The sequence below is a fragment of the Henckelia pumila genome, chromosome 2 (assembly GCF_033568475.1).
Source record: "Henckelia pumila isolate YLH828 chromosome 2, ASM3356847v2, whole genome shotgun sequence".
Lineage (NCBI taxonomy): Eukaryota > Viridiplantae > Streptophyta > Magnoliopsida > Lamiales > Gesneriaceae > Henckelia > Henckelia pumila.
Window position 1 is genome coordinate 186,121,946 of NC_133121.1, and position 24,816 is coordinate 186,146,761.

Below are 24,816 nucleotides of genomic sequence, written 5' to 3' on the forward strand. Positions count from 1 at the left end.
CAAGCATTAGAGTAAAATAAACCGAAACCATGAGTGCCCTGAAGATATCTAAATAAATATTTAACTCTATTCCAATGTCTTCATGTAGGATAAGAACTATATCTTGCCAACAAATATACAACAAATGTTATGTCCGGTCTAGTGCTATTAGCAAGGTACATCAATGCACCAATTGCACTAAGATATGGTACTTCTGTACCAAATAGTTCTTCTTACTCATCACGAGGTCGAAAAATATCCTTTTCCACATCAAGGGATCAGACAACCATTGGCGAACTCAATGGATGAGCTTTATCCATATAAAATTGCTTCAGCACTTTTTTCTATATAAGTTGATTGATGGACTAAAATTGCATCCGCAAGATGTTCAATTTGTAAACCAAGACAAAATTTTGTTTTGCCTAAATCTGTCATCTCAAATTCTCTTTTCAAGACATCAACTGTCTTTTCAATTTCTTCGAGACTTCCAACGATATTTAAATCATCGACATATACAACAATAACGACAAACTTTGATCCATTCTTTTGAATAAAAGCACATGGACAAATTGGATCATTTTTGTAACCTTCTTGCAACAAATAGTTACTAAGTTGCTTGTACAACATGTGCCCAGATTGTTTTAGTTCATACAAGGATCTTTGTAGTTTAATGGAGCAAACATTTGTAAAATTTGAAGCAAATGCTTCTAATATCTTAAATCCTTCACGAATTTTCATGTAAATATCATTATCAAGTTTCCCATACAAATATGCAGTAACAACATCCATAAGACGCATTTCAAGTCTTTCTTGTACGGCTATGCCAAGAAGATTTCGGAATATAGTTGGATCCATCACAGGAGAGTACGTCTCTTTATAATCAATACCGAGTCTTTGAGAAAAACCTTGTGCTACTAATCGAACTTTATATCTAGTCACTTCGTTTTTCTCATTTCGTTTTCGTACAAAAAATCATTTACAACCCATGAAAATTACCCTTTTTGGTGTTTGGACCACAGGTCCCAAAACCTCACGTTTTGCTAGTGAGTTTAACTCTTCTTGTATTGCATTTTTTTCCAATTTGGTCAATTATGTCTATTACGACATTCATTAACAAATTTAGGATCTAGATCATCATCTTCGTTAACAACATCAAATGCCATGGCATATGCAAACTTATTATCGACAATAATTTATGCTCGATTTAATTGTTTCCCCGTTTTGACATAATTTATCGAGATCTCTTCATTGTCAAGTACTTGAACTTCTTCGAGGATTTGATCATCAACTTTTTCAGAGTTATCAATCAATGAATCAGATATCTCAATATGTTGATTCATATTATTTGCTCTTTTATTTTTCGTGGAATGTAGTGATGCATTCCAAGTTAATTCACTTGGTGATCTCATATTTTCTCCCCCTAATGTTGAAATTTTTGTTTCATCAAAATGACAATCGGCAAATCGTGTCGTGAAAATATTTACCGCCATTGGTTCTAAATATTTGATGATTGAAGGAGAATCATATCCAACATATATTTTCAATCTCCTTTGTGGGCCCATTTTAGTACGTTGTGGAGGATTAATTGGAACATACACCGTACATCCAAAAATTCTTATATGGGAAATTAATATTCGGCTCTTGACCAAAAACTAGTTGTAAGGGGGAGAATTCGTGGTAACCAGTTGGTCTGATGCATATAAGTGGTGTTGTGTGTAAAATAGCATGTCCCCAGACAAACATCCATGGGGATTTTTTGTTATCATTATTAATGATCTAGCTATTAGTTGGAGACGCTTAATTAATGACTCCGCTAAATCATTTTGTGTATGAACATGAGCAACATGATGTTCAACAATTATCTCAATTGACATACAATAGTCATTAAAAGTTTGGGATGTGAATTCACCAGCATTATTAAGACGAATCTTCTTAATAGGATATTCTGGAAATTGTGCTCTTAATCAAATTATTTGAGCCAATAATATTACAAACGCCAAGTTGCGAGATGATAATAAACATACATGTGACCATCTTGTAGATGCATAAATCAAAACCATAAAATATCTAAATTGTTCACATGATGGGTGAACGGGCCCACAAATATCACCTTGTATTCTTTCTAAAAATGTAGGTGATTCAATACCAACTTTAGCCGTGAAGACCTAATAATTAATTTTCCTGGAGAACATGCAGCACATGAGAACTCTTTAAAATTAAAAACTTTTTTGTTCTTTAATTGATGCCCACGTGAATTCTCAATAATTTTTCACATCATTGTAGAATCGAGATGTTCTAACCAGTTATGTCAAATCATAAAAATATTCATATCAATGAATTTCTGGTCAATTGTGGCGTTCGTCTCTACTAAATTTATTTTTGTGTAGTATAAGCCATAAGTAAATGTCGGTAATTTTTCAACGACATATTTCTTTCCCAACACTTCTTTTTTAATAAAAAGATATTCTTTATCCTTTTGGCTGACAATCCCAATATGATACCTATTTCGACGGATATCTTGAAAACTTAATAAATTTCTTTGAGACTTAGGAGAGAATAACACATTATTGATAATAAAATTTGTCCCTTCATGTAATATAATATTTGCTCTTCCAGAGCATTCAATAATGCTTGTACTACCACAAATTGTCTTGACATTACTTTTTCTCATTTGAAAATATGAGAAATATTTATCCTTCTTAAGTATGGAATGCATTGTCGCACTATCAATAATACATAAATCTCCATCATTGACTTCATGTCCAAAGCTCATTTTCTATTCAAAATAAAAAATTTAATAAAAATAAAAAAAAATTGTTCATAATAAAGACAATATGTTTTTTCCAATAAAATATCATCTGTTATTTTTTCTCTACACAATTTCAATTGTGAACTGATGCGAAATAATGCAGAATTATATTCACTTACAGACTTAAATTCATGTAAGTGAAAATGCATCCAGTCGTAGCGTGATTTTGGGAGAATCACCGTCTTTTCATGACTATATCTCTCTTTCAAATTATTCCATAGATCAAGAGGATCTTTTATCGTCAAATACTCAATTTTCAAACCATCATGAAGATGGTGACGAAGGAATATCATAGCCTTTGCACGGTTTTGCGGTGGTTCATTATTTTCCTCTTTGATGATATCTCCAATACCCATAGAATCTAGATGTATTTCAGCATCTAGTATCCAAGAGAGATAATTCTTGCTTGAGATATCAAAAGCGAAAAATTCAAGATTTGAGATATTCGACATAATGAATCTATATAAAAAATTTAAGAATCATATAATATTTATCAATAAAAATCTCTAAACATAATTATAATATGCACAAAAATAATACAGACATGAAACATACATAATCTAAAAATAAGGTAATCAACGTGGATTGTACTTATGGACATGTTTTGATTTGATAAATGTCAACAAAGTAAATATTATATTAAAAAAGATCCACATATAATGAAGAATCAAGGAACAAAATTTAAGAATCAATGTGATGCGACAAATCTTATCGTGTAATATTAACTGATATAATAATAACATTTCAACATTGAATCGAAAGAAATAACTAAAAATCTGCGATGGTCTGCTTTGATTCCAAAGATAAAAAAAAGTAATTCATAGTAATTAACAAAATAAACATGCATCAAATCACATACATGAAATCAATGGCACATAAAATAGCAAAAATCGTGTTGATAACGTGTTATAAAAGAAAGCAAGAAACTAACCAAATTATATTATCCAAAGAAAACAAGTAATTCAATATATCAAAATTATTACATGAGTGACTTATTTATAGATACAAGAAATTCAAGGGTATGATAACTATGATAATACAAGGAAGTGATATTGCCCTGATTTTTTTATCATATCCCAAAGATTAGATTATGATTTTTTTCGATCACCCAAATCTTTGACATCCATAATATTGTAATACATTTCATATTTTAAAATGTGATAACATAAGAGATGGAGCCATGAAGGCCACAACCCACATATAGGGCAATAATTACAAGAGAAAAATATCAATCCCAGTCCAATTCATCTTAGTCATAAAATTTATTTGGTTTCAAATTTTTGTTTCAAATTTTCATTAATGGGTTGCTTGGTACGTGAGGTAGGAAAATTGGTATAAAAATTATATAAGTAATAAGTGAATGATATTTTAAAATTTGAAATAAAATAGTTTTGTGTTCAGTTATATTTTTGTGTTAAGTTAATAATGTGCAAAAATTGTATGATTGTCGTAATACCCCTAACCAATTTGAAATTTACATATCCAGTGCAGAAAACTTAATTTCATCTCTCGTTAATTACCCTCATCTACCTCACCTACCCTTACGAAGCGCAACTCTTTCAACACTTGGGAATTGTACAGATCTGGACGATGAATGAGTAAGTGACTGTGTTCAACACACATCATGTTAATTTTTGACAAGCTTCAATCTATTCTCATCTTGTTTCTTGTTTTGTGTCCTGTAAGATCGATGAGTTGTTCATATCCAAATTATGGTGGAAAATTTCAACGTGGATATTGATGTTACTCAAAATATTGAGTCATCATTTCTAAAAATGCACAATGCAGTGTTACGTGATTGCAATTCAAGTTTAGACTCACACAATCATACTATCTAATTCTTGATCATTGTGGACATATTCATCAGAAAAGTAGTTTAAGCCATTGAGAACTCATGATTCGACCTCCTTATATCTCAACCTATGAACTCTAAGTTAGTTCACAATGACTATAGCTAGGATCTAGTTCACAGCAACTGATCATGATTCAACCTTACACAATTTATCCCATATTTGTTGTGAGTACAGAGAAAGTACATCTATCCACGGGCCTTGTGTTCTAAACTATATCCATCGCCATATCTTTACAGTACAAAGGACAATCTACAGCAAATTACACATACGAAACCATGGAATCCCTAAAAATGATTGAGTAAATTACAGAAAATCAAACGCCCATCTTAGAGAAGCTGAAACACAGGAAACCATAAACAAAATCCATAAACATGGATTTACGAAAGAGAAGAAGACATTACAGTAACGAAAATTACGTCATCATGGAGGATCATAGCAGCATTCGGACAATCTAACTTGGCGACGACATTTTTACTCCCAATGAGAAGATTTTGCGTGGTGGTGACACTGCACTGCTGCGACTGAGTTAGTCAGCAGTTCACAGAGTTTTGTTTTATGATAAATGTAAGCCCAAATTGAATTTTTTTTTTTCCAAAAAAAAATGTTAACCCCATATTGCAAGCCCACTGACACTGAGGGTCGTTTGGTAAATGGGATGATATTTATATGAATTTTTGGCATAGTTTCGTAAGGGTGATAAGGAAGAAAGGAATGAATGAATTTTCACACCCTTAACAAAAGTTTGGTTCTTGTATGAGTATTCAGGATAGCCTGATTACTATTCAAGAGGCCCGCACTGTGGTGATAAATTTTAAACTAAAAGAGGAAGCTTGGTACGTGAGATGCGATAATTGGTATAAAAATTATATGAGTGATAATTGAATGAGAATTTAAAATTGTAAATAAAATAATTTTGTGTTTGGTTGGATTTTTGTGTTAAGGATAATAATGTGCCAAAGTTGTATGATTACCGTAATACCCCCAACCAATTTGAAATTTACATATCTAGTGCAGAAAACCTAATTTCATCTCTCGTTAATTACCATCATCTACCTCACGTTCCCTTACCATGCACAACTCTTTCAATATCTGGGAATTGAATAGATCTAGACGATGAATGAGTAAATGACTATGTTTAACACACATCATGTTAATTTTTGACAAGCTTCGATCTATTCTCATCTAGTTTCTTTTTTGGTGTCCTGTAAGTTCGACGAGATGTTCATATCCAAATTATGGTGGAAATTTTCCACGTGGATATTGATGTTACACAAAATATTGAGTCATCGTTTCTGAAAATGCACAATGCAGTGTTACGTGATTGCAATTCAAGTTTAGACTCACACAATCATATTATCTAATTCATGATAATTGTGGACAGATTCATCAAAAAAAGTAGTTTAAGCCATGGAGAACTCATGATTCGACCCCCTTATATCTCAACCTATAAACTCTAAGTTAGTTCGCAATGACTATAACTAGGATCTAGTTCATGGAAAACGATCATGATTCAACCAATTAAAATGAGAATTAATACTTTATCACACAATTTATCCCATATTTGTTGTGAGTGCAGAGAAAATCAATCTATACATGGGCCCTGTGTTCTAAACTATATCCATCGCCATATCTCTACAGTACAAAGGACAATCTGCAACAAATTACACATATGCAACCACGGAATTGTGACGCCTAGAATTTTTATAATTTGAGTTTTATGCCTTAACCTGTTTTAATATTTATAATTTTTTAATTTTCGATATTTAATTGCTTAGCTCAGTTTTAAATTTTATATTATTTAATTATTTTAAATTTTCAGTGACAGTCACTTTTAAATTTAATTTTTCCCGCGCTCTTGAGCTACTTCTTTTATTTCTCTGCGAGGATTAGTATTTTTAATTTCCGGACTATCAAATTCGATCTTTTATTTTGATTTGAGAAAATCCTGGTGTGTAATTTGGTGCGAACTAATTTACAAATGTGAGTTATCACCTTAGTTTAGCACCTTGAATTTTAATTGACATTTTCACCTAGGGTTGGGTATAACCCTAGCTTTTAAAACACACACACAGACTAACACCTAAACACACGCACCCTTTCTCTTCTCGCACAACACACACACGCTGAAGGGAGTGAGCGATTCCCTTGTTCTTCATTCCCCTTTCTTTCCTTCGATTCTTCACCAAGACTCATTTAACTTCGATTTTGACTCAAGAAAATCAACCCTTGGCGAGCTAGGATGAAAGATTGAGCTCGGTTCCTGCATTTTCTCCCATTCCCTCTCGCCTCACTCGCGACGCAGCATTCCATCTTGTTCGAGATTTTTTTTTATTCTTGCTTGCTTTAGTTTAGGCAAGATTCTGGTCCATTCTCGCACCTTATATATTATTATTGTGTATAGCCTTCGTTTTTATAAGTTGAAATTCCCCATTTTCGATTTCCTTGATTGAATGTGTGCCCTGTTCTTTATTTTTCCCACGCCTGGATATTTTTTTTTTGGATTTTGATTGTTAGTTGATCTATTATTGTTCATATATGAAGATGGAATGATCCTAAAAGCTTTGAGATGCATTTGTAATCATGTTAGCACCATTTTGATTTTTCTGAGTTTTCTGGCTATCATATTTCGAAAGTTTATGTGTGTTTGTGGATGGTGGATTGGTTTGGTGATCTAGGAGCTACCACGGTTGATATGTAGTCCACGTGGTAGCAATAGATTGAGCCGGAGGTGATTAAAGATTTGGAGGGTTACTGACCGAGTTTGGCAGCAACATGGGGAATTGTTTTGGGGTGTCGGGTTTGAGCATTTGGTGAGGGGTTATGGTGATTGTTTAGGGGGTTTTGGATGAGCCTAGGGGTTGACATTGACGCTAGGATAGTGGCTTGAGGATCGGAGGACAGTTTGGTAGGTTTTGGATTGGTTTGAGGAAGGGTGTTGAGCAGGATATTTGTAGGCCATGCTGCTGTCCAGCTCTCTTGCGAGTTCACAACAGGGTAAGGGGCTATATTCGATGAAGGGATCGGGGCTGGTGGATACCTTATAGCGCTAGGGAAGTTGACGTTTTGAACGGAATTCAATTTGGTTGAGCTTTCCCTAAGCTTTAATCCTTGAGTCTTTAGAGGAGCAGAATTTTAGGCAAATAGATTTCTGTTTGGATGTGAGCTTTTAAGTCAAGTATAGAAACGGACTCAGGTTAAGGGTACGGGACTGGAATTAACTTAAGAGATTAAGGAAGTGTTGTTTCAAGCAGTATCTCTTTTGGGCAAGTATCGAGTGAGTTATAAGATTGTAGGGCGAACCGCTCTTTTCACCTAAGTGCTTAAATCATGGTTTAGAATTCCACCCCTGGTACTTCACTAAATCACCATTCCAGTCATTCACCATCGAGTCCTTTGCATATTCATTGAATCATTATCTTCATAAACTTTACATCAACATGTGCATGCTAAGTCATAAATTCAATAAAGGAAAGAAATATTTTTGAACGAAGTGAGATGGTTGTGACTACATATTCATGTGTTCGTGTGGGGCTGAAAGACGTTTTGGCCTCCCTTACCAATTCATTATGGGTTTCCTTACCTTAGCATGTGTTTGTGTGGGGCCGGAGCTATTCTGGTCGCTCTTACCAATATAGGGCAAGATTGGGTTGGGTTTCATCTCGACCTCCTTGCGGCATTGTGCACTATAGCCATGATCATGATTGCAATCACATAGTCACAATTCATGGATCGGAGTTCACTCAAAATTCATAGGACCATGTTCAGTGCATTTTATGCTATTTAATGAGTTATTTGACTTAGGCTTGCACATGTCACATTCATGCATTTATTCTTTATACATGTTCATTACTTTTAAGTTCAGAAGCACTAACGGTTATTTTATTACGCACTATTTTGAATTCTGTGTGTGCTTGTAGTTATGTAGTACTCGTTATCCCCCCCCCCCCCCTCCATGATCTTGCTGGGTCTTTTAGACTCACCCCACTTCTTCCTACTTTCAGGTGAGGACGAGTATCAGTGGACTGAGGGGCAGGATCCCCTGGGCGAGGTTCCCGGAGGCACAGGCCTGTGACCATGACTCCATTTATTTTTCTGCTGTGTCATTTCAGTTTGAGAGACTGTAATAAATTACATTTCTACTCTCATGTTTTATTTGGTAGCAGGATGTGTTTTCCTGCGTAAGAACATTTGTCTTGTTTTGCTTTTTTGGTTGGTTGCCTGGTGTGGCACACTACTGTCATGTTACTTATTTTTTATACTTGTTGAATGTTTGGGAGACGTTATTTAAGATATTTTGAACTGCTCTCTGTGTTGTTGGTTTGTTCTAAAAACAAACGGGTCATGCCGAATTTTTTTTTAGAAAATTTTAATTACTTTAAAAATCCGCGTATTATTTTCTTTTACATAATTTGAGTATTAGTAGCTAGTCGTTTTAAATCCCTTAAAATGATTGAGTAAACTACAGAAAAGCAAACACTCATGGTAGAGAGGAGCTAAAACACAGAAAACCAAATCATTTAACCATAAAGAAAATCCATAAACATGGTTTTACGGATGAGAAGAAGAAATTACAGTAACAGAAATTACATCATCATGGAGGATCATAGTAGCATGCGAGCAACCGAGCTCGGGGACCGACATTTTTATTCCCAATGAGAAGATATTGCGCGGTGGTGACACGATAGTGCTACGACTGAGTTAGCCATCAGTTCTAGGGTTTTGTTTTATGATAAATGTAAGCTTAAATAATTTGATTTTTTTTTAAAAAAAATATAAACTTCATATTGCAAGCCCACTGACACTGAGGGTCGTTGGGTAGATGAGATGATATTATCAATGTATATGAATTTTTGGCATAGTTTGATAAGGGTGATAAGGAATGAATGAATGAATTTTCATACCTTTATCAAAATTTCGGTTCGTGTATGAGTATTCAGGACAACTCGATTAATATTCATGAGCCCCGCACTGTGGTGATAAATTTTTTAGACTAAAATAAGTCGCTTTGTACGTGAGATGGGATAATTGGTATAAAACTTATATGAGTGATAAGTGAATGATATTTTAAAATTTGAAATAAAATAGTTTTGTATTTGGTTGGATTTTTGTGTTAATGATAATAATGTGCAAACGTTGTATGATTACCGTAATACCTCCAACTAATTTGAAATTTACATATCAAGTGCAGAAAACCTAATTTCATCTCTCGTTAATTACCTTCATCTACCTCACCTACCCTTACCAAGCGCAACTCTTCCAACTTTTGGGAATTGAACAGATCTGGACGATGAATGAGTAAGTGAATATGTTCAACACACATAATGTTAATTTTTGACAAGATTCGATCTATTCTCATCTCGTTTCTTGTTTGGTGTCCTGTAAGATTGACGAGATGTTCATATTGGAATTATGGTGGAAAATTTCCACGTGGATATTGATGTTACACAAAATTGAGTCATCGTTTCTGAAAATGCACAATGCAATGTTACGTGATTGCAATTCAAGTTTAGACTCATACAATCATACTATCTAATTCATGATAATTTTGGACATATTCATAAAAAATAGTTTAAGTCATTCATAACTCATGATTCTACCTCCTTATATCTCAACGATGAACTCTAAGATAGTTCATTATGACTATAGCTAGGATCTAGTTCACGGCAACTGATCATGATTCAACCTTACACAATTTATCCCATATTTGTTGTGAGTACAGAGAAAATCCATCTATCCATGGGCCTTGTGTTCTAAACTATATCCATCGTCATATCTCTACAGTACAAAGAACAATCTACAACAAATTACACATACGAAACCACGAAATCCCTAAAAATGATTGAGTAAATTACAGAAAAGCAAATACCCAACGTAGAGAGGAGCTAAAACACAGAAAACCAAATCATTTCACCATAAAGAAAATCCATAAACATGGATTTATAGATGACAAGAAGACATTACATTAACGAAAATTACGTCATCATGGAGGATCATAACAGCATACGGACAACCGAACTCGACGACCGACATTTTTACTCCCAATGAGAAGATTTTGCGCAGTGTTGACACTGTAGTGCTGCGACTGAGTTAGTCACCAGTTCATAGGGTTTTGTTTTATGATAAATGTAAGCCAAATTGAGTTTTTTTTTTTCAAAAAAAAATGTAAACCTTAGATTGCAAGCCCACTCACACTGAGGGTTGTTGGTAAATGAGATGATATTATCAATGTATATGATTTTTGGAATAGTTTGGTAAGGGTGATAAGGAATAAATGAAGAAATTTTCATACCCTTATCAAAAGTTTGGTTCGTGTATGAGTATTCAGGATAACCTAATTACTATTCATGAGGCCCGCACTGTGGAGATAAATTTTATACTAAAAGGGAAAGCTGGGTACGTGACATGGGATAATTGGTATAAAAATTATATGAGTGATAAGTGAATGATAATTTAAAATTGGAAATAAAATAGTTTTGTGTTTAGTTGGATGAAAAAAAATGTCTACTTATCTTTATTTATCTATATTGTTAAATTTTTACGTATCATTCATAATTTAAAAAAAATAAAAAAATTTCATTAATTTAAGATAACAAAGGTTATAATTATAGATAATTATTATAACTGTGTAAACATGTGGCACGTGGACGGGAACCGTAGTACTATATATAAAGTTTGAGACATCTATAGATAATAACCGCTTTGATTCATCAATGTTATACCAACTTCAAATCACATATCACTACAAAAAAAAAAACGGTGGTTGCGACGGTTCTTCCGTCGCCAAAAGCGTCGCAAATGCTAATTTGCGACGCTTTCGAAAAGTATAGAAAAACACTTTGTCGGGAACAAAAACCGTCGCAATATGGCGACGGTTTAACCGTTGCAATGCGAAGATTTTTAAAAAACCGTTGCAACTGTTGCAACTGGGTTTTTCAAAACCGTTGCAAATGTTGCTACGGTTTTTTAAAAACCGCACATTTTGCTACGGTTTTATATAAACCGTAGCTATGTTTTGCAACGGTTTTAAATAAACCGTAACAAAAAGTTCAATATACTTTTTTTTAATAAATTGCGCTAACTATATATTAAAATTTTTTATTTATTTTTTATTTTTTTTATTTTTTAAAAAAATACCCTACACTATTTTATTAATATTAAAATACTAATTATAAGACACAAATTTTATAGCTAAAAACCACAGTAATAACAATATAATAAGAAACATATTTATTTATCGTCCACAATACTTGAATAATTTAAATACTCAAAATAATCCAATACTTTTCTAAACAACATCATCTACATGAACGTATGACGGCCAGATACAATTACAACATATACAAACTAAAATGATATATAATAGAGCCGGCAAGGTTCGATAATTACATAATAAATTTCTCAAAATACTTTGAACACAACATACAACGACAGATTGCATTCCCCCGTGGCAAATCACATATTTTTTATCACTTCTTAGTTTACCTAAATAATCCAAGATTTATAGAAACTAGTTCCAACAATCGACATAAAGATTCCAGAATCCATATTACACATAGTAACATCTTTAATTATATCCAAATAGCGAATACACGACTCTTAAAAGTCGAATTTCCCAAACTAGAACAATCTAAATTTTCAGAAAATTCCTACAAATTTCAAGAATTCGCATCTATATTTTCTAGAGCATTTAAAAACATAATTAATTAATAATCAACACTCAAATGCGAAAATCCCCAATATTAACAATCTAGAATTTTAAAATTATGCAAAAATGATTCTGAAAATTGGGCAATACCTTGAATTGACTACAAAATAGTACCTCTACAACCAATAATAAATCAAATATCAATCGCTTGAATTCAATAAAATCAAAAATATATCCCCAATTTTCGAAACCCTAGTCTCGAAATTTACCTTCAAACACTCAAAATTCAACTCAAGACTTAGGGAACGAGATCCAAGCAACTAAGAACAACAATTTCTACCCAATTTCCGGTGAAAACAACGGCGGTGGTGCGACGGGTTTTCGGGAATGTCAGTAAAAATATGAAATATAGGTACCGGTAGATAGCTCTCGTCAAGAGGATTTTGAAGCTACTCTTATTTTCGAATCAATGTTATGCGTATATATATTTTAAATTATTTTGCAACAGTTTTTAAATAACTGTTGCAATATATTGGCTACAATTTTTTAATAAAATGTCTCAATTTGCGATGATTTATTAAAAACTGTAACAATGTATATGCGAAGGTTATATAAAAACCGTCGCAATCCGTTGCATTTTGCGAAAACCAAAACCGTCGCAAATTATTGCGACGATTTTTTATAAACCGTAGCTATGTTATAACATTTTAATATTCAACTAAGCTTTCAACGGTTTTTTTTATAAACGTTGGAAGTTTTGCTACAGTATTTCTATTTTTTTTTTTGTAGTGTATTTAGCCTCTAAAAATATTAATTTATTTCTTTTATTAAAGACAAAAATGTCAAATCAAAATTACACTATCTCTATTATCTAATAGAAAATCATTATAATCTCAATTAAAATTTAAATAAACCTCTTACAAATTTTTTCCAATCCATATCTATTTATTCCTTACCAACCTCGATTTTTTATTTACATAGTTTTTTGGACATATGTTAGGATCGAAATATGTGTAGAGGAAGGGGGGGGGGGGGGGAGGGATGAATACACAATTAAAAATTTGCGGGTTCTTCAATCTGATTTGTAAGAATCAGACGGAAGTTTTGTTGCTTAAAACTTTTGATCTGCATGAAAGATCTGAGCAAGTCAGGCGGAAGTAATCATCCTCACAGATTGAATGATTAATAATACTAATGCAGATGAAATGAAATAAGTGCAGTAAAGAGATAGAGTTGTTTTTGGATGTTCGGAGATGAATTCTCCTACGTCACCCCTTCTTCTGCTTCCAGAAGGATTCCACTAGAAGACTTTGACTTATACAATCTCTTTGTACAAATCCAATCCAATCAATCCTTTGAAAGGAACTCCTAGCAATACTCTTACTCGAAGCAGAACAACTTTTCTACTTAGAGTTTACAAAGTGAAGCAACAAAGTATGCTTCGGTAGTTTGATCTGAGGATCTGTAGCTTTGATCTGGATCGATTTGAAGAGTTTCTTTGAGCTTGATCGATCTGTAGTGTGTTCTAACTCAGAGTATCGAGACTTTGATCTGATGAAGTGGGTATCTGAGTTAGTGTGTTGAGTGAAGGCTTTTTTACTTTGATTTTGATTTCTTGTAATTTTTTCACTCTTTGTCTCGTATCTTGAATCTTCGAAATGCTAGAATATTTATAGTCTTAAAAATTAGCCAGTGAGCCGCCAAAAATTTCTGATATTGGGCCGCCAACATATCTCAATAAATAGCTCACAAATCTTGACTTTAAAACGTAGGCCGATCAACGTTCAAAATCTTATTAAATGATTTTGTCATTTTCTCCAACGATCTTAGCAACGGATACTTCAGAGTGAGGATTCGATCTGGTTGATGACTATCGGAACTTGTTTCAATCGATCTAGTGCAATAAGATATATGTCTTGTGGAGTTTGATCTGTATCTTGATTTCATTACAGAACTTTGATCTGGTAACCTTCGTATATTGAAATCTTTAATCTTTAATCTTTGACGAGTCCGATTAATTTATTTACTTGGTTTTGTTTTGACTTTGTTATCACCGAAACTCTAGAGTTTGATCTCCAACAATTTCCCCCTTTTTTGGTGATGTCAAAACCAAGTTAATATTCGGATCAAAAATATGATGAAGACGATAGATCGAAAATCTTTTCCAAAAGTTTTTGTCATAGATCAAATAATAATTTTAGACAAAATAAATGTCGAAAATTAACTTCTCAGAGAATTCTTGACTTGATCTGCTTGACTTTGCTTTTCTTCTGATCTGAAAATTTTTACTTCTTTCCCTTACCTTTGGCTCTTGTCGAGGTAACCTTTTCCCCCTTTTTGGCATCACCACCCTCAGATAAAAGGTCGAGAATAACCGTGAGTTGGGTACCAAAGGTGTCATGAATCTGCTTGTTGTGAGCTTCAGTGGAGGCAGTAAGACTTTCAAGCTTTCCATGAATATTGATGTATTCGTTAACATGTTGCTTTCGAATGTTCAAGACAGATTCACTGATGTTATTCACCATTGTCAGCACATGTGACTTGAAATCACGAAGTTCAGTAGAAGTTTGCATCTGATTAGCTTGCAATTCACCAACTATAGTAGATAGCTGAGTGAGGGAATTAGTCAAGAGTTGATCTGGTCTGACATTAATCGGATGAGAGGAAGAAGGCTCAGTGGCATCAGATGAAGTAGAAGCACAAATTTGAAGCAGTGAGGCAAGAGCAACAGCAGGCTTAACAGCAACATCTTTCATTAAGGCAGATAACTTATCTGATTGAGGGATAGATATCACGGAGAGAGTAGCAGATGGAAGATCCAACTTGTCCTTGAATATAATGGTAATTGGTCGGAGGATACTGTGAATAAGATCATCCCGAACTACCTTAAAGATAGGTGGCAAATCCATGACCAGATGTTCAGATGAGCTATCCTTCTCAGAGATGACAGACAAGTCAATACACTGTTCCTCTCTAGGAACAAATGGAACAAGAGCTATATCCAAAGCAATATCAGAAACTGCTGACTGAGTGTCAAAGGGAACATCTTCAGTCATGGATTGAAACGACCCTAACTCTCTAATAAATAAATAATAATGTGCATGCACTAAAAATATTTAATGAAATATTCCAAAAACCCTCAACCAATAAAAATAATAAAATGTTTCATGACACTCAAGCACGGTGACTCAGAAGCTGTCACGGTCACGGGGCTACTGCAGCATAGCTCATAGATCCTCACCACCGGTAGGAGTTGATTAGAACGCACGTAGGACGTTTCCGGGACGACGGGGCGAACACACCTTCGAAGCTTTAAAAGATTTGAGCTATGGAACCTCCTAGGCTTGAGGAAGAAGATGAAGATGGAGAATGGAGGCGGCTAAGGGGGTGAACGATCGGCTAAGGGGTTTGGGGTAGATTAGGTTTAATTTTGTGTTAATTAAAATATAGGTTAAATAATAAAAAGGTTTTAAATAATTAATATACAACTTAAACTCTTAATTAAACATTTAAAAATCTGATAACATAAATAAAATCTCGAAATATTAATTTAGGGAAATTTTAAAAATACTAAAAAGTCAATATTTTGACTAATTTTTGGATAAAAATGACCCCTAAAATTAAATAAAATTAAATACTTAAAATTTTGAGATAATAAAACTCAAAACAATAATTTAAGGCTCCAAAAAGGCTATAAAATAATTTGGCTAGAAAATTGTCATCTCGTCCGTCCACGGTCCCGTCTACGCGATTAAATAATAAGAATACTAAAAATCATAAAATTAACTAATTATGGGTTAAATGCTTAAAAATAAATTAAATCATGCATAAATAATTCACATAATTATTTAACCCATAAATCATAAATTTAAATAATTAAATATCCTAATTATGCAGGCGGATTTATGTAATTAAAAATACCGGGTGTTACAATAGGTGAGCAGAATGTTAATGAAGTTAATGTGTTCCCGACTGGTGGCGAGGGCATATGAGTATCCAGACGGCTAGAACCCGTGACCATTGCTCTAAGATGATTTTTATGTTGAGACTAGAACATATATTTCCGCATGTGTATTATTATTATAGATTTTTAGTATATGCATGGATTTTACATTTAAGTAATTATTTTCTAAGTTTTCATGAATTTTTGTGAAAGAAATATTATTTAGGATTTTTATTATGACATTCTTATAAATTATTATTTAGTAATTAGTTTTAAGTATTTAATTGCATGCGTGTACCTTTATTGTATTTTTTGTGTATTTTTATTTTAAATTAAGTAAAGTTATTTTTAAGTACGATATATATATGTATGGGCATATATATATTTATATTCATTATTTTATAATAAGAGATTTAAAAAAAAAAATTCAGTAGTAGTTTTAGGATGTTTCAAATGGTATCAAAGCCTGGCCTCTCCCAGTACGGTGTGGTTCGGGGACGAACCAAGCGGAAGCTGGTGGGCATGTGACACCCAGAGCCAAAAAGTCCTAGGGCGGTACATGGTCCGCAATATGGGTGGTTAATACCTGAAAGATGGAAACCCCACCAAAGAATGGGCGACGGGTGACATGAATGAACTGATCCCACACCGGAATGAGAGGTACAAAAGATTTGATATGTACAACTCATATCAAGAAGGTGCATCTTCTTTTCGGGAGCTCATCACATAAGAACTCCAAAGTTAAGCGTGCTTGACTTGGGGCAATTATAGGATGGGTGACCCCCTGGGAAGTTTCTCAGGGTGCGTGTGAGTGAGGACATAAGCACGCTGAAAAGACCCGTCTTGATACAGTGGGTCGTTACAAATTTAAACACCTAGTTATGCATGGCGATTTACGTAAATAAATATGTGGTGGTGCAGAATGCCTCCCAGACAGGTGAATCGACGTGGGAGACCTCCACATCCACCTCCACCTCCACCGCCACCTCAGCAGCACCCTATTACAGCACTGGAGCAGGCCAGTGCCACTATGATGGCGGGTATTACTGCCTTGCTGGAGCAGCAGGCAGCCCGTCCCAGACTGTCCCACGAGGAGGACGTCGCCGAGAGGTTCCAGAAGAAGGGGCCTAAGGAGTTTTTGGGGACCACCGATCCGTTGGTGGCGGAGGGATGGATTCGCTCTCTTGAGTCCATCTTTGACTACATGGGGATCACAGACACCGACAGGGTGAGCTGTGCTACATATATGATGCGGGGCGATGCAGCCTCATGGTGGGAGGGTGCAGTTAGAGGGGTCCATCTACCGACATTGACGTGGGTTGAGTTTAGGCGTATCTTCTACGCCAAGTATTTTACTGAGGACGTGCGCAGCCGCATGATCCGTGAGTTCATGAGTCTCCGTCAGGGGGACCGATCTGTGGTGGATTACGTGAGCCAGTTTGAGAGGGGCTGTCGTTTTGTGCCCATGATTGCTGAGAGTCCGCAGGAGAAGCTGCGACAGTTTGTTGAGGGCCTGAAGGCAGAGATCAGGCATGACGTACGCATGGCAGACGTTTTCACATATGAGTCTGCAGTCAGCCGAGCTTTGCGTTCTGAGGAGGGTCGGACAGCGATCCAGAGAGAGCAACAGAGTAAGAGACAGTTTACGCATACAGGGTATCAGCGACCATCTTCGCAGCCACCTGCGAAGAAGCAGTCTACAGGGCCATCTAAGGGCCCGATTCAGCAGAGGCCTCAGGGGAAGCCACAGCAGCAGACTAGGGGCGGGGCCCCTACTCCAGGGAGATATCCAGTGTGTCCGAAGTGCCAGAAGATGCATTCCGGGCAGTGTCTTTTGGGAGCAGGAGTCTGCTATCGTTGCAAAGAGCCAGGGCATCAGATTGCCAACTGCCCGCAGAGGCAGAATACTAGTGGGCGAGTCTATGTTATGCAGGCTGAGGAGGCAGATCCAGATACCTCCTTGATTACCGGGAGAATTCTAGTTGGAGGCAACTCCACGTTTGCGTTGCTAGATTCAGGAGCCACGCATTCGTTTATCTCCCGGGATTTTATCAGACGGATAGGCATTACACCAGAGGTTGTAGACAGTGGTTACGATGTTACCATGCCATCCGGACAGATTATCACTACCACTAGTGTCATCAGGGATATGGCATTGGAGTTGCAGGGACACTCCATTCGAGCGGATCTAGTGGTTCTTCCATTGACTGGGTTCGACTTGATTTTGGGTATGGACTGGCTATCAGTTAATGGAGCTTCGATTGATTTCCGACGTAGGACAGTATCAGTGAAGCCAGCAGGAGGTGAGATGTTTATTTTCTGTGCATCTCAGTCTAGCAGTATTCCTCAGATGATATCACTTGTCCGTGCGAGGAAACTGTTGCGCAGTGGATGTCAGGGTTTTCTGGCTAGTGTGGTCACTACCTCAGATGTTTCTAGCAGATCGTTATCAGATATAGAGGTGGTACGTGACTATCCAGATGTTTTTCCTGACGATGTTGCAGGAGTTCCACCAGTGAGGGAGGTGGAGTTCAGTATTGAGTTGTTGCCGGATACTGTGCCTATCTCTAAGGCACCGTATCGACTTGCTCCTACAGAGATGAGAGAGTTGAAGGAGCAGATTCAGGAGTTGTTGGAGAAGGGCTTTGTTCGTCCTAGCTTTTCTCCATGGGGAGCTCCAGTGTTGTTTGTGAAGAAGAAGGACGGTAGCATGAGATTGTGCATTGACTACCGAGAGCTCAACAGAGTCACAGTGAAGAATAAGTATCCGCTACCGAGGATAGAGGATTTATTCGATCAGTTGCAGGGAGCTTCGGTATTCTCCAAGATCGATCTGCGATCTGGTTACCATCAGCTGAGAGTCAGAGATTCAGACGTGTCTAAGACTGCCTTTAGGACACGGTATGGACACTATGAGTTTTTGGTGATGCCCTTTGGGTTAACCAATGCTCCAGCAGTGTTTATGGATCTTATGCATCGTGTTTTCCAGCCATATCTAGATCAGTTTATCATTGTATTCATTGATGACATATTGATCTACTCGAGGAGCATTGAGGAGCACACACAGCATTTGCATACAGCCTTGCGGACTTTGAGGGAGCATCGACTGTTTGCAAAGTTCAGTAAGTGTGAGTTTTGGTTGGAGCAGGTGGCGTTTCTAGGCCACATTATTTCTAGGGATGGGATTGCAGTGGATCAGTCCAAAGTGCAGGCAGTGAGGGATTGGGGGATTCCAAAGAATGCTTCGGAGATTCGTAGCTTCTTGGGTTTAGCAGGATACTATAGGAAGTTCATCAAGGGTTTTTCCTCTATTGCAGTACCCTTGACTTCCTTGACCAAGAAGAACGCGAAGTATAGTTGGAGTCCAGATTGTCAGAGGAGCTTTGATCAGCTGAAGGATGCACTTACTTCAGCACCGGTGTTAGCTATGACAGTGCCACATGAGGAGTTAGTGGTGTACACCGACGCGTCCAAGCTTGGTTTGGGCGCAGTACTTATGCAGAGTGGCAGAGTTATCGCATATGCGTCGCGACAGTTGAAGATTCATGAGCAGAACTATCCGACGCATGATTTGGAGCTTGCAGCAGTGGTATTTGCGTTGAAAATCTGGAGGCACTATCTTTACGGCGAGAAGTGCAAGATTTTCACAGACCACAAGAGCCTCAAGTACTTCTTCACCCAGAAGGAGTTGAACATGAGGCAGCGCAGATGGCTTGAGCTTGTTAAGGACTATGACTGTGACATTAGCTACCATCCGGGTAAGGCTAATGTAGTGGCAGATGCTTTGAGTCGGAAGTCGTCAGTGGTATCATGTTTGACTGTACAGTTACCACTACAGACCGAGATTCAGAGATTTGGTTTGGAGTGCTATCCGAGTGGCCGTGCACCGAGCTTGTCAGTGTTGACGGTGCAGGCAGTTCTGCGAGATCGGATTAGAGAGGGACAGTCTACTGATGAGGAGCTACAGCGATGGAGACAGAGAGATGAGGCCAGAGGTAGTCTCTTGTATACAGTGGAGGATGGCATCGTTCAGTACCGTGGGAGGATGTGGGTGCCGAACGTTGATCAGTTGAGAGCCGAGATTCTAGCAGAGGCTCATGCGTCTCCGTACTCCATTCACCCCGGAAGTACGAAGATGTACCGAGACTTGCAGTTATTGTATTGGTGGCCTGGGATGAAGAGTGACATCGGGAGAGTGGTGTCAGAGTGCTTGACTTGTCAGCAAGTCAAAGCAGAGCATCAGCGTCCAGCAGGACTCCTTAGACCTCTTCCTATTCCGGAATGGAAGTGGGAGAATATTACGATGGACTTTGTGGTTGGCTTGCCGAGGAGTGCCAGAGGTTGCACAGCGATTTGGGTGATTGTGGATAGACTCACCAAGTCAGCTCATTTCTTGCCGGTGAGGACTAACTATACTTTGACACAGTATGCAGAGCTTTACATTAGAGATTGTTAGACTGCATGGCATACCAGTGTCTATTGTGTCAGACAGAGATCCGAGATTCACATCTGCGTTTTGGAAGAGTCTGCACACGGCTATGGGGACTAGGCTTTTGTTCAGTACAGCATTTCATCCCCAGACAGATGGTCAGTCCGAGAGAGTGATCCAGGTTCTCGAGGATCTTTTGAGAGCTTGTGTTATCGATTTTCGAGGATCTTGGGAGACTAGACTGCCATTAGTGGAGTTTACCTATAACAACAGCTTTCAGTCGTCTATAGGTATGGCTCCATATGCAGCACTTTATGGGAGGAGATGCAGATCTCCGGTGCATTGGGATGAGGTGGGTGAGCGGATTTTGTTGGGTCCAGAGATTGTGCAGCAGACAGCTGACATTGTGACGCAGATTCGAGATAGGATGAGGACTGCGCAGAGTCGGCAGAAGAGTTATGCAGATGCCAGACGACGCGATTTGGAGTTCGCAGTAGGTGATCACGTATTCTTGAAGGTGTCACCTATGAAGGGAGTAGCGCGTTTTGGGCGGAGAGGCAAGCTTAATCCGAGATACATAGGGCCATTCGAGATCTTGGAGCGAGTTGGCACGTTGGCCTATCGTTTAGCTCTACCTCCAGGGCTAGCGGCAGTGCACAACGTATTCCATGTATCCATGCTTCGGAGATATGTCTCCAACCCGTCGCATGTGTTGGATTTTGAGCCCTTGCAGTTACCACCAGATCTTGTTTATGAGGAGAGACCAGTGCGGATTTTGGCTAGAGAGGAGCGGAGGCTTAGGACGCGGGTCATACCGATGGTCAGAGTCCAGTGGCTGAATCACTCGGAGGAGGAAGCTACTTGGGAGACCGAGGCAGACATGAGGACTCGCTACCCGGAGTTGTTCGGGTAAGTACTTTAATTTCGAGGACGAAATTCAATTTAAGGGGGGGAGAATTGTAACACCCGGTATTTTTAATTACATAAATCCGCCTGCATAATTAGGATATTTAATTATTTAAATTTATGATTTATGGGTTAAATAATTATGTGAATTATTTATGCATGATTTAATTTATTTTTAAGCATTTAACCCATAATTAGTTAATTTTATGATTTTTAGTATTCTTATTATTTAATCGCGTAGACGGGACCGTGGACGGACGAGATGACAATTTTCTAGCCAAATTATTTTATAGCCTTTTTGGAGCCTTAAATTATTGTTTTGAGTTTTATTATCTCAAAATTTTAAGTATTTAATTTTATTTAATTTTAGGGGTCATTTTTATCCAAAAATTAGTCAAAATATTGACTTTTTAGTATTTTTAAAATTTCCCTAAATTAATATTTCGAGATTTTATTTATGTTATCAGATTTTTAAATGTTTAATTAAGAGTTTAAGTTGTATATTAATTATTTAAAACCTTTTTATTATTTAACCTATATTTTAATTAACACAAAATTAAACCTAATCTACCCCAAACCCCTTAGCCGATCGTTCACCCCCTTAGCCGCCTCCATTCTCCATCTTCATCTTCTTCCTCAAGCCTAGGAGGTTCCATAGCTCAAATCTTTTAAAGCTTCGAAGGTGTGTTCGCCCCGTCGTCCCGGAAACGTCCTACGTGCGTTCTAATCAACTCCTACGGTGAAAGGCATGATTTTCTTCTTGTTTTTAACATCATATCAGTATATATTATGTAGGTTAAGGTAGGCATGGAAATTCTTTTAGAAACTTTTCAGAAAATCGTTTGAAGTTTGTTGTTGGTGCATTGCCTTCGAATTTCATAGCATGTTCACGTCTTCTTCCTATCCATGCATGGTTCGGCTGATGGCTAGGTCTCCGGGAGTGTGGGAACGTGGTCTGGGCTCGAGTGGCTCGAGTGGTTCGAGCCAAACGAGCCCAGGTGGTCACCTTGTTCAGCAAAGGGTTCGGCCGAGTAGCAGTTAGGGTTTTGGGTTTGAGGGGCTTCGGTTCGATGTAGGGTAAGCATGGGGTTGGGACCTTGGTATGGTTCGAACCGGCAGGACCCTGGGGAGGTCCTGCCGGCGGGGCTCCGGCCACGGCGGCCGGAGCTGGGCTGCAGCAGGCCGGGAAGGCCTGCTGCACAAGCCCTTCGGCGGCCGAGAAAGGTAAGCTAGGCTAGGGTTTCGGGTTAGGGTTTCTAGTGGGTTCCGGGTCGGGTCTTGGGTCCGGGTCGGGTCTAAAATAATATGGGTTAAGTTAAGTGGGTCCGGGTCCGGGTTATTTTAATTGGGCTCGGGTATTTTTATTTTTAAGTTTTTAAGTTAATTAGGAATTAAATGGGCTAATTAAATTCTCAAAAATTTAATTAGTATCATTTAATTTATTTAGGGTCCATTAAATTATTTTGGGTTATTTTATTTATTTTTGGGCTTTTAATAATTTTTATTTAAATTTCTAAGTTGGCCAGAAATTTTTATGGGCTTGGGAGCCCATGAAAGTTATTGGGCCTGTTATTGGGCTATTGTGCCCATTGGGCCAGGGACAGTGTTATTGGGCCTAAATTAGTCTTATTGGGCTTGATTTGATTTATGGGCCAAGTCTTAAGTTAATGGGCTTGAGTGTAGGGCCATCAGTCCAGAACCATCCATGAGAAAATTGCATGTGTCCTGATTATATATTTAATTATTTTTATGCATTTAAGTTATTTTAATATTTATATGTTAGTAAGAAAATTAAATTAAATATATATGAAGGACACACAATTTATTTAAGTACATGCATTCATGAAATCAATTTTTACGCTATGATTTAATTTCTATGGTTGAGCAAATAAAATATTTTAGGTGGAAATTGAAGTAGTGTGGCCATTTATGTATGGGCAGTTTCTGCCATTTATGTATGGGCAGTTTTCTGCCATTTATGTATGGGTGGTTCGCCACCAGCCTCGTACGATGGTTTCTTAGACTGATCAGTCGCACTATGGGTCACACTTACGGATAGGACCATTCGATGTTCAGAAAATAAATGCTCAATAACTTATGTATGTATGATATTATGTATGTTATGTATGTTTATTTATGTAATTTATGTTATGTAACTTTTAAGCATGCTCATTCATGTATATGTATGTATTAGTATTAAATTGATTTAAATTATTTTAAACCCTTGTTAGTATGCATGTTGGGCCTCTAGGCTCACTACACTGATATGGTGCAGGTGAGTACGTAGAGGAACAGGTTACTCCTACCGGTGGTGAGGATGTATGAGCCGTGCTGCAGTAGCCCCGTGACCGTGACAGCTTCTGAGTCACCGTACTGATGTCTTATGATACATTTTTTATGATTTTTATGGGTTGAGGTGTTGGAATATTTTATTAAATATTTTAGTGCATGCACATTTTTATCTATTTTATTTATGCAGCACATTTTTAAATTCTAGGGTTGATTCAGATGCTTAATTATTTCAAAGAATGCATTTTATTTAAGTATTTAAATTGTTTATTTATTTAGTCATGAATTTATTTTTAGTATTTTTATTTGGTGCATATATGTATGGGCATATATGTACTTATATTTATTTAGTAGTATAAAAAAAAAAAAAAAAAAAAAAAAAATTTCCGCATATTTATTTATTAGAGAGTTAGGGTCGTTTCATGGATACCTCTTCAGTAAGAGATTTATCTGTAGCAGAGGTCTTGAGCGATGGTTCCTGGGGAACATTTTTGGTGGATGAAATGAGATTCTCAATAAGTTTCGTATCAATAGGAACGGACGCATGTTGCGGTATCTCCATTTCATCTACATGAGAAAGAGGTGCCTGAGAGCTAGATTACTCAGTCTGTTGTGCTTGCAAGAGTTGATTTCCTGAAGAATTTTCAATGTGAGATGTGATTAATGGTTCTTGAAAAAAGAGGACCACATCTGATTGTTCTGCAGGGACAACTTCAATAATCATGGATTCTTCTAGAACTAAAGTATTCGTAGCTGATGAAATGTTTGAAGTGATTGGTTCGGCAGAGAGAAAAAATTCATCCATCAGGGATTGTTCATCTATATCAGACGGAGGATCCGAAGATGAAGGTTGAGCTCTAACTGGTGCTTCTGATGGAAATTCTTGTCTCATGAGTTGAGCATTTGCTGTCATCAGATTAGCATCGTTCTCCAGTTGGTTAAATGCGGCGGTCTTATAAAAGA